The following is a 13,078-nucleotide window of genomic DNA, read 5'->3' as shown; positions in this document are numbered from 1 at the left end:
GAGGAGGAGCTGGAGATAAAAATTTGTGGATGCGCCTAGATATTTGGGATTTATTGTAACTATTTCGAATCATTTTTTGTCTCAAAAAATTGATTTCAGATGGTCGACTGGATTCGTCAGTCAACGAGATGGATCGTGATATCAAATCGAAACCACAGATATTGACACTAACAATACAGTTTTAAAACAAATCACGAATCCTTTCATTCCCTGTCTTGTCTATTATACCATTATATACTTTGTTAATATTTTAGACATATTTTAAAATTTTATAATTGATGATATTTGCATATATTAATACTAATAACTATGAAATCCTTCTTATTCAAAAATTTCTACATTAAACATGAATTATTTCGAAAAAATTTTTATTTTTTTAATTTTCTCTGAAATCGATGTATTTTTTATATAACACATTCTGTCAAAACCCCGACTGTTTTTTACGATAGGACAAGACCATTATGATACTTTTGATTTTTAAGGTTATATTTAACATTTGACTCTTAAAATTTATGATAAAACATTATCATATGTCTATTAAGGGAGTAAAATTAATTAATTGTTAAATATTCTTATTATGTCTTCCAATTTAGATAATTCTGTTTATTTATAAATAATACATGAAAAATAGGTAAACATAGATACCCATAATTCATTATATATGCCAGTTTCAATGTTTTTACCTCTGTTTTATTCTTTTTCCTCTACCCTCTTCACCATACTGTCCCTTATGCTTTCTCCCCGCTCAGTTATTCACACTCGTCTCAAACCTGATATCACCTCTTCTCTCCATTTCTTTTTCAGCCTGTTTGCCTTGTATTCATTCTGTACACACGCCTTCCAATATTTGGACTCATTTTTGGCGAGTCTTTTTCTGAGGGACACTTAAAATTGACCATACCACACACTCAAGAAAATGCAACAGAAGAACTGATGATCTTAAAGAAACACTCCAAGGATCATCCTATTCTCGGCTGATTTAAATCTACAGAGGAATATCTATGAAACGTTCAGAGTGTAATTTCATTCCTACGCTTTCTTATAATGCATTACCTCTGGTCAAATCAGTTAAGAAGATATTATTTACGTTTAATTTGAAAGAATGATGACATACTACATCTATAGTTTGTTAGGTGTTAATATCCTTATTCTTGAATGGTCCTCAGTCATGCGCTTAGTTTTTTTATATAAAAAAAGGAAATCTCTGACTAATATTTCCACAGGAATTCACCGGAATCGTTTATGCATCTTCTCAATTATTAATTCTGCTATGGGATTATTCTATGTTTAGTTTATGAGTTTCCAAATGTTATTCATAGATTTTGTATTCACTGCATACCTAATTTAATTTGAACTATAGTCTGAAACTATCTATTAAAAATTCTATTTCAGTATAAACAGAGTTGAAAATAATTATGAATTTATTCGTTTTTTTATCTGACATTAACGGTATCTATAATTTAAGATTACAGTTGATTTAATCCTCACAAAGCTTATAATTATTATTTTAGAGTGGCTGTTCTGTATAAGCCCGTCGTTTTTTTTTTGGAACAGTAAATAATACTACTTTTATAACATCTCGTTCCGTCTATTTTAGTTACAATTCAAATGACCCAACGTTATAGACAGTCGCTACATATTTATATATATATTTATATATATAAATATATATATATATATATATATATATATATCTCAATTTCAGTATTATTATGAAGCTTTAATAATTTCAATTAAGAACATTTCCACGAAATATGTACATTTTAATATAGTACCGAATATGAATTCTATGAATTTTTTCCTCACTTACTTAATTTATCTGATTCGGCAGATAAATTCAAACACACGATGCTTTAATTCATTTTACTACTCTACTATTTTTAAACGCACTATTCACTAAATACTAATTTAATTTCATTGCAAGCTCTGAATGTTCACATTAAACTCCTCAGACGTCCCGAATTTATATGGTAAAATCATTTCAATAATCAAGTCAATTTTTTAGAATACATCGACTGTTCGCGATTGTATTCTATAAGACAGGCGCGAGGGTGTTTCGAAATTCATGCGACAAAAATTCAAGAAATAATTGTTCATATGAAATTAAGATGGGTATTTCATATAACAAAATTTCCACAGCCTATTCCTTTCCGAGATATTAACCTTAAAGGGTGGTAACTAAAATTGAGTTTTTATTTATTTTTTTTTATCTAAACTTTAAGTAATGTTAGAAACTTAAAATTCTGAAATATTCGTGCACTCCCAAAGGATTAACTACAGAAAACTTCTCAATATTTCTGTTACATTATACAGGAGTGAAATTATCATCCTTACTTCATTTTATTTCGAAAATTAATTTCCATCAAATAAAATTGTAACTTCAATTTTATTCACCACCTTTTAAGGGTGGTATCTCAAAAAGGGGTTTTAAGGGTGATAATATCTCGGCAAGGAGTTGGCTTTGGAAATTTTGTTATAGAAAATAACCATCTTAATTAATTACGAGCAATCAACTCCCGACTTTTGTCGCATGAATTCAGAAACACCCTGTATATAGAATTGTTAAAATAACTTGTCCGATTTATTTGTTTTCTACGCTAAGTAGAATACTGAATTGCTTACAGCATAGCATCCCTCTGAAAATTGAATATATTACTCAGAGATACCAATTTTCAGTGAGAACAGAAACCCAAGTTGAATATGATGATGGGTAGTAAATTGAATGTTGAATTAAACACCTATCTTTTTAACTATAATAAATATTTTAATAATGTTTAGGAATGGTAATTTTATACTTTCGCGGTCCCCTCGTTTTTTGGCTCTAGAAAATCGAAAAATCATCCGATTTCGATGATTTTTTTTAAATTTTCATTTTTACGGCGGGGTTACGAAAAAAATTATGGGAATAAAAAAATGAAAACTCATATTGGTTTCAGGGCTTTAAATGTTCATGAAAATGCACTCATTCACGTATAATTGTTGAAAACTTTTTTCCAAATAATCAAATGAGGTTGTTATATTTTCATATATATTTTTTCATAATCCATACAAAAAACGAACAAATATGAATAAAAACATTGTTAAAATCACTTATTGTAATCAAGTGTACAATATTAAAGTTAACTTTGAAAAATAGAAAATTTTTACCATTAAAAAAGGTTGATTATAGAAATAAAAAATGAATAAATTTTTCCAAAATGTTCGGTTTTTGTGTAGATTAACTGAAAAATATATGAACTGCTTTTTAAAAAAGTTATTAACGATTATATGCGAAGAAGTGCATTTATGATCACATTTAAAGTCATACAACTTTATGAAATTTCAAAGTGAGATATTTCCCATATTTTTTTTCATAAATCCGCCGTAAAAACTAAAGTTTAAAAGAAAATTCATCAAAATCGGATGATTTTTCGATTTTCTAGAGCCAAAAATGAAGGCAGGCGCGAAAGTATAAAATTACCTTAGGAATACCTATGAGTATAATTTTTGTTATTGCCTATGAGAATTATAAAAACTGTGCGGGCGAAGACACGGACAACAGCTACTCCATTAGATAATAAAGATCTGTTCACGAACAAAAGCATTCTACCGAGATTGTTGAAGTTCCATTATTGTGCATACCAAACATTTTAGATTTATTAAAAATGTGTATCTTATTTCAATGTGTACATTATGGAACATAATTTAGAAAAACTTCATAGTCACACGGGCAACATTGATAGGTAGAGACGCTCTAAATTAACATAATCCATTTTCTACGTAATAATAATTATTGAAGGAAAACAGAAAGGGTCAAATTTTATACATAAAATAGCTACCTTAGATATCCAAATAAATCTAGGAAATTGAAATCAAATTTCAAGGAAACCCACAGATATATTAACAAAAGAAGTAATAGCTTCATTGAAAATTAAAAAAAAGGTAATTTGTAATAATACGAGGGTTGCTAATCAAGTTTAAAGATAGACAAATAAGAACAAATATTTATGATTAGGTATGCCTTCATTGTTTTTCAAAATACTCTCCATTGAGATCACTACATTTTTTCATGCATTTCAACCAAAGATCAAAACAATCTGATTCAGTTACCTCCAAAACATGTGATTTGAACGTATCAACCGCTTTTTGAGGTGTAGAAAAACCTTGACCTCGTAACTAATTTTTGATCTGCGGAAATAAGTTCCCAATCAATGACTGTACAGCGGGTGATCTATAAATTCGATGTTTTCACTCTTCAAAAACGTTTTTGTTTGTACTGATATGTGAGAGCTCGCATTGTCGTGGTGGAGAATAATTCCTCTTCTGCGATTGGTTTCCCTGATTTTTTCGAACATATCTGATAAACAAATACTGTTGCAGCATTCAGAATTGACCGTTCTAGATTGCTCTAATGAAACAGTGGCGACATATCTAATTATTCCGGAAAAACAAGCGACCATTTGCTTCGAAGTGCTTCGTGCGCCAACAACTTTTGTTGAATTTGGCTCCAAAGCTCGCTTATTGTTTAGTTTCGTGGTTCATATGATAGATCTATGATTCGTTGTCTGTTTACGATCTTATAGATGTCTTTTTAAGCACAGAATTTCCTTGCACCAATCAACACGACCTTTTTTTGAAGGATTGTCAAGTTATGCGAATTAATCTTTGTGACAGCCAAATTTTCATGCTATATTCTATATGTGCGAGTGAAACTAATGCCTAATGCCTCAATCTGACGGTATGTCACATGACGATCTTGCAATCTCAGTTTACGCACAGCGTTGATGTTTTCTAGCACGACAGCCGATTACATTAGGAAAACCAGTGAAACACGGTTGCTCGAGATGGTGCTTCATCACCAAAAGTCGAAGCAATTTGATTAGCCCACTACTTTTGGTTAAATCCACATCGAAAGACATCGCACGAGAATGTTCGCGATCTTATTTATGGCTAAGATGAATGTTTCCAGTAGCTATGAACAACTCAAATAGCCCTCGTATGATAATACGTTCTGAGTACGTTCATCATTAAAAATGTTAAAGTTTAGGATGGCACTGTCAGATTTGACATATTCACATCAGAGTTACAATTTCTGAAAACTTGTTATATATAAACTACGAGTATATACTTATCAATTTTCAGGTGGACGATTTGTAATAATATTTGAACTACTTAAGTATGGTAAATAGAAGTTTTCAAATTTGATTACCATTGTTGCTTCATTTCTTAAGACAATTTTGCTCAGAAACTAAACTAACATAATTTTATGGCGTAATTTCACTTGTTTATAGATCTAAAAACTTCATTGATTGCAAAAAATGATTAAGTAAAATATCAAATAGACAAATACAAGGAAATTGATAGTTGTGCTGAAAAGATTACTGTTATTTCATTGATTAGTCTTTATCTGATCTTTGTCGTAATCTGTGAAATTCTAAAAAATGCCTCATCATATTTTGTGCAGGACCGCACGATGAATGAAGGTCTAAAATTAACGTACCTACTTAGGAGATTGACAAGTTGATTATATAAAATTGAGGTGAAGAGTTCCTTGTTCTTCAGATATTTCCATTGAAAATCATTTATTTCTTTTACAATAAAACCTAGTACTTAATCTACAAAGATTTCAAAATTATTCATAAATATTACTGTTATTAAGAATTTTTATTACTCATAAGTTATGGGAATAAGTGCATTATAATTAAACAGTTTTATTCTGTTTTTTTATATTCTATTAATCGAACGATTTTGCGCCCTTGGTAGTATCAGATTAATCCGAAATTTATTCAATTTCTCCAATTTCGAATACAATACAATTTCATATATTTAGTTTCATTGTAAATTCAAGATGGTCGTTACCACAAAATGATGAATTTCGTATTTTATTTCACCACCAGACAAGAAATGTATTAAATAGAAGTACAATATACTACGCAAGGAAAAAAATCTTCTGCTAGAAAATCGCAGATTTCGTAGTTTTCTTAAAATGAATATAGATATTAATTGAATTATCTCAACTTATACAGGGTGTTTCTATATTCTACCGACAACGCTCTCAATAAATGATTCATTTTGATATGGGAATACGAACCTTTACGAGCCCTAGCTACTGAGATATAGGGTGTTCAAAATTTTGAATCAAAATAAAAAATTTGCCATAAATCAAGAACGATTTTAAATTTTTTTTTTCAAATTTGGTCACCAATATGCTCCTTAATAAAGTAATATTTCGATATAAACAAATTTTGGAGAAATTTAACCAGTGGCGCGATGTCAGGGTTAATCACCACTATTATCTCCCTATTTTTTACGCCACTGAAGCAAATTCTTTTTTTAATTTTGTTTTAAATTGCCTGATTATTTTTAATTGGAAAACTAACATTTTATGGAGGTAAAATGAACGGTTTTGTAGAAATTTGCCTCTAAACAAAAGTCTCCTACAATAATAACAAAATTGGCAAATTAAAATAAAAGTTAGAATAGCAAATTAAATTTAACAACACTGTATTGCAGCAATAACAAAATCAACAAAGTTACAGTAGTTTTTCAAAATGTTTGCTGCATACTTCAATATACTTATTACGCCGTTTTGCCATTGAAAAACGTGTCTTTGAGAATAAATCTGGATGGGATTGAATGATTTTGATCCGCAGCTTGAAATCTAGCTATAATATCTTGTTCAGAATCGATGATTGTTTCGTACACTAAGGACTTCATATAGCCCCATACAAAAAAAATCGATAGGATTCAAGTCATGTGATCTTGGAGGCCAACAATAGGGTCTACCCCGACCCATCCATTTTTCTTCAAAACGTCTGTTTAAGTAATTTCTTGCCGCTGCAGCAAAATGAACAAATGTCCCATCGTGAGAAAAACCATATGTGTTGTCTTATATTTAACGGTACATTCTCCAACCATTCATCTAACATTTCTTCCAGAAAAAGCGTATAAATTGCTCCATTTAATTTATTTGGTAAAATGTAAAGCCCGATTAAGCAATATCCAACGATACACACCCACACATTAACCGAATATTTATGCTGAAATCCCCTTTCACGAACCAAGTGCGGATTTTCTTCATCCCAAACGTGACTATTTCTAGAGTTAAAAATTCCTTCTTTAGTAAATCTAGCCTCGTCGGTATACAACACATATTTTGGAAAATCATGTCAAATACAGTGGTAGAGCGTTGTAGGTCAAATATAGAAATACCCTGTATAATGTAGTGAACTATCGGAAAAAAACTAAGTTCAATATTAACGCAGCCGCAAAATTCCAGATCGTACATACAACCTACTCAATAAGAGAATATGTGTATCAAATGAAAGGAATTTACAAGGACAAAATAGTGTATAGCGGATCGTAGAGTTCGTATAGTAAATTAAAACTGAAATCCATGCATTAAAACAAGGAGACTTAGAAGCGGGAACCAATACAAAATTTCTTATTGTCAAGAGCTGTGTTCATGAAGAGAAAAAAAAGGTTAATTAAAGAAATGAAAAAGATTCTTATTATTTAATTTTAGCTAATTGCGGGATAAGCAGATATGTTATTAACATGAAATTTTTTGATCTATATAGAGTGACACATCAGTTAATCTTATTAGTTACGTAATAAGCAAAAAAATAAGCATCGAAAGGGCTTCTACTACGGTTTTGAAAATGGGGATGAAAAACGATCACAATAACAAGAACTGGAGTAATTGTATCAAAAGCTACGACAACTAGGATTCTGCGGATGTACTATTGAAACTTATCGAAATGAACTCGGGAAGTAAAAACAAAAAATACTACATTGCGATCCATTCTGATGATCAGACCGGTATCAAAGCATTGAGCTCTTAGGTCATTAATTCAAAGCTGATCTAGAAGTACCAAATAAAACTAAATGGCTCATGTGATAACAATAAGACTACTTACGTGGCACTGTTGTCCCATGCAGCACATAATAAAATTATATACCAGATAATAAGGTGTGGAAAAAGAAAATCCTCCAAAACAAACTATCTTTCCCCAACCAGCTAATATGCTTTGAGTTGAGGATTCAAGAATGATGTGTTATGTTTAATATTTCAGTTTTAATTTTTGAAAATAAGAGGCTGAAGTGATATTGTCCCAAGCATTAATGCAAACGGCGTAGCTACCGCCATCTATCCAAAAATTTGAAACCTCTTAAACATAGAAAAATTGAAGCTTCATGAATTAATAATTATCTTTGACTTTGTTGTAGAAAAACTCACCTTCATAAATTATATCACATTTATCATAAGGGATTGTCTCTTACAGAAACAAAAACATTTTTATAGTAAACTTTATTTTTCCATATTTTGACACTTTTATGTGTACGTATGATTAGGGTATTATATAAACTGTGACACAAATGATGTATCCTGCTGCTCTGAGGATGCATAGTGTTACAGCTAATCTATTAGTTTAACTCCTCTTGGAAAGTTCAGGATTTGGAATGGCCAACTAACTAACCTAACCTAACTGCCAGAGATCTTCTTCTCGTAGAACTTTAAATTGCAGGAGAAGCTGTAGACGTTCCAGCGGCAATAGAATCTATGTTGGGAGGTACTGTAGCCCTTAGAGGTCGGATTGTAACTTTATATATAATCTACATAATGTACTGTTTACCGCATTATAATTTCTTACAAAAACTTCCAAACTGTCTAGTTCTGTGAGAAAATCTTCATTTTATAGAACACATATAAATTAAAATTTCATTATCTAATCATATATCGCCAAAATTAAATTTATGTGGATCGATGCTGGTATAAAGTTGTTACTGGTGAGAACACTAATCAAAGTTTCAAACTACATCAACTTAATTACGCATTCGAAATGTATCTGAATTTACTACGTATATATGTATGGATTTGCTGCGATACTGGAAAACCCAGTGTGCAGCTGATCCATCAATCCCACTCTTCTTAACAAATCTAGAATGTGGGATGACTTCCATTGCCAGAAATCTTCTATAAAATAGAAAAAACTGGGTGTTTCTATTTAAAAAAATAAAGAAATTCGATATTTATGAAGGTAAAGTTTGAACACTTTTTATACACACCCTGTATAAAATGAAAAATTTTTCTATATAGATTCAAATAAGTTTGACTTTGTTAAAAGCAACCAAATAGAAATCATTTTCATATCTTCAAGGGTATTCTCGTAAAAAAATTTCAAAAATGTATTAATATATGAGGTGTTTTTTTTTAAATAACAAAGTTACATTCCGGTAGAACCAGAAGTTGGCCATCTTTGAAAATATTTTAGTTAAAAATATCGTATACGGAAACGTAGAAATTTTCTTGAATTTACTGTAAGTATTTTGCCATATACAGATAGTTTTAACTCGTCGTGGGACACCTTGTATAGTTTCACAGAAGAGTATTTGCCTGTCTCAGCCCTTGTCGGTTGTCCCAATAATTGGTTCGCTCCTATCTACCTTCTTTTCTAGTGGTTTTTCCATTGTTCTTTAGCTGATACCACAGAAGGATTCGGGTACCTTGAAGGGCGTATCTGTCTCCGCTTTAGCTAGCGTATCATCTATTTCCCTTCGCTCCAGTGTGTCCCGGAATCCATTACTAAAAGATCTACTAGCAAAATATCATATGTAATGAAAAAAATATTTCAACTTTTAAAGTGATATTGGGTCTCATGATTTTTGTTATGCAATAATACAAATAGTTAAATTTAACGTACCACGGACCTGTCTAATGCATATGAGCTTGTGCGCTTCTCAGATACGTTTGAAATATTTAGTGGCATATTTGAGATACTGAATGTCAATATAAAGAGATATATAATAAATCAAAGCTAAGCAGAGTGTAGTTCTATCGAAGACAGTTGTACTGTCTATAAGTCAAACTGAACACAATTAATGTACCAAGAAAGAAATTATATAATATCTTCATGTCTTTAGTTAAAAGATAAAATCGATCATTATTGTTTTCTAGGCATTTGTTGGAGAATTATAACGAACACGGGAAAAAGTGAAATTCCATATTATATACAGTGTATTTCTAAATTCATACGACAAAATTCAGGAGGTGATTGCTCGTATGAAATCAAGATGGGTGTTTCCTATTGAATACACTGTTTTTACCATCACCACCTTCAGTCTCTGAAGACGATAAATTAGTTATCGAAACGCACGTCAGCTAGTGTAATTGTGAGTGTTAGTGAAAACAGTGTATACGGTATAAATATCCCCAACGGTTCCTATAACAAAATTTCATCAGACCACCTTTTTCCGAGATATTACCCTTAAAATGTGGTGAATAAAATGACTTGAAGTAAAGTCGCGGATATTTTTTCAATATTTTTGTTACGTACGGGGGTGAAATTAACAAGACTCACTTTATTTCATATCAAAATTTTATAAAATAAAATTATAAATCAAAATCCTTATTTTATTTAAAAATAGTCTTTATTCTTCAAATTTTTTCTAAAAACCAATAGCTGCATAGAAACAAAACTAAATACTATAATTTATAATTTCTTAAATAAATTGAGTGGAATTTGATTAAACATTAAGTGAATGATTTGTCGAAGTGACAAAAGCCCTTCTATTCTAAAACTTTGTAATTAAAAACAAAGTAGAGGTAGTTGTTTCCAGCATTTATTATGGATTACATTTTATATCTGTACTGTTTTCCAAATAATTTATTATAAATTATGCTGCTTATTTTTTTGTCTCTGCAGCTATTGGTTTGGAAAAAAAATTAAGAATCAAAAATATTTTTTAATAGAACAACTATTTTAATTTTCAGTTTTGTTCCATAAAACTTTATCTTTGAAAAAGTTTTGATATGAAATGAAGTAAGGGTAATTTCACCCCCGTATAATGTGACAGAAATATTGAAAAGATACTCATGGTTAGTCTTTTACGAATACACGAAAATTACAGCATTTCAAGTTTATATGTTTAGTGAAATTTAAAAAAAAAAACAATATTCAATTTTAGTCACCACCTTTTAAAAGTGATATCTCGGAAAAGGGTGGTATGAGGAAATTTTGTTATAGGATGGACCCATCTTTATTTCACACGAGCTATCACCTCCTGAATTTTGTCGCTTGAATTAAGAAATACCCTGTACCTTACACCTGACAATTTTAACTAGTGTGAAGAAGACTTTTAGGTAATTATGCATTTTAATTATGCAATTATGCTTATTGAACTTTTCAACACATCCCCCCTCCCGCCTCTACTTACAACTTCCTTTTTCATCAGACATTTATAGAGTATAAGTAACACACTATTTAATTTTTACATTTTTCAACCTAAAAAACTATGTGAAGATAACGTTTCCGCACACAACAAAATAGAAAATGTTCTAATAAGAAAAATCAATTTTTCCTTAGTCCTCACACCTCAAATATATAGCAGTACTTTATCAATCAAATTATTTGTAGTTTTATTAGAATTTACAAAATAGAATTATGAATTTTACTTAAATTATTTAGATCTTTTTTATCATTTATTGCTTTTTCGTTTTTATAGATGTGAACCATTTCTAAACATTCTCTTTTTCGTGTATTAGATTCCGTTCCAAGAGTTTTTGAATCTTTATAATCGAATTTATGTTTTTTTGACATTTCATGATTCGAACGCAGTTTTATTTTTTATCTAAATTTAAAATTATGTCATATAAAATTTAAAAATAGTCGCCTGCAACATGGATATCAAAATCACGTTTTATCTAATTTTATATTCCAAATCATATTATCTATTACCGAATCAACTACTCTAATAAGAAAATTAAAAATTGAATTAAAAAACATAATAATTAAAATAAATAAAGTAATTCTTATTGATATTTTAAAAAAATTTGATGAAACATGTCAAGAAACACTTTTTAATAAATGCAAAGAGAGAAATATTAAGAAAATTGATAACCTAATATTAAAACAACAACCTATTGCTAAAAATAAAAAATGAAATAAAATCAAAATGGATCGAGAATTTAACTGATACTGTCATACAAGATGAAGTGTCCCAATTTTGCACAAAATATTTCTAGTGGTAAATATTTACCTGACAAATATCTTATGTAATATTGAATGCAACACCAATCAATTGAATCAAATCTAGTTACGCAGTTTTTTATTTTAGTTCCCACTCTGTATAAATTGAGTAGAATACTGTTATTATAAAGTGAACGGCCCCTCTGGTAAATAAACTAATGAGAATGAAAATGAGAATTTAAGATCATTTTGGATAAAAACGTGAAACTCAATTCCTCTTTATATGATTTATTAGCAATTTTTTCTCATATCTACAGGCTAGCTTGGACTCAGAAGTAATCTACTCTTAGCAATTAAAGAAGCATACGTAATATACACAGGGTAATTCTACGGAACATTTTAGATATCATCTGTTAGTGGTGATCTTATTTGAAATTTATTGCTTCACTTATCTCATCCGCCATTTTTCATTGGGTTATCTTGAAATTTATACGTAGAAGTGTGAAATGAAAGCGATGATATATATAATATATATTTAAAAGTAATTGATGACTACATTTATCGAAAAAAACTTGACTTTTGTGTATGCACCAAATCTTTGAATATCTACCTTATCTAAATCTACGTAGAAACCTAAAATAGATTTTTTCAGATAGAATCCAAAAAATATGTAGGTTACGGAATATACCGGGAGAGTCTGTAATTTGGAATAAATCCAATAGTTTAACTATTATTTTTTTTAAATGCTTAGATCCATCAAATAGTTTTCAAATAGCGATTTTTTACATACAATAATAATGTATATAGGGTGTTTGATTTGATATAATGTCGTCGTTGATTTTGTTAAATTTATCATCTCGATAGCTATATTTATAAAGTGTAATAAAGCATTAAATAACTGTCAAATCAAATATTTCTTTTTATTTTATTTCATAATATCTTAAGCGCGATCCATATTAGTTGTAATGATTTGAGGAGAAATTCATTTACATTAATTTGTTGTTTTTGATTCTAACTTCTCAACATTTCTCGGTTTGGTATATGGAACTTTGTTGGTGCATTGTACCAGAATGTACAAACACTAGTATAAAAACACCAAATAATGTTTTCGTGCAAGTCCCTCGAGAGGA

General features: G+C 29.9%; 1 protein-coding gene across 1 annotated transcript in view; it reads right to left on the bottom strand.

Annotated features, from left to right (window-relative positions):
* The window catches only part of LOC130891582 (PAS domain-containing protein cky-1), a 225,044-nt gene that overhangs the window by 193,725 nt on the left and 18,241 nt on the right, over positions 1–13,078 (bottom strand). The window lies entirely within an intron of this gene.

Source organism: Diorhabda carinulata, chromosome 1 (assembly GCF_026250575.1).
Source record: "Diorhabda carinulata isolate Delta chromosome 1, icDioCari1.1, whole genome shotgun sequence".
NCBI classification, from domain to species: Eukaryota; Metazoa; Arthropoda; class Insecta; order Coleoptera; family Chrysomelidae; genus Diorhabda; species Diorhabda carinulata.
The sequence above is the reverse complement of the archived record's forward strand: the minus strand, read 5'-3'. Positions and strand labels throughout refer to the sequence as shown.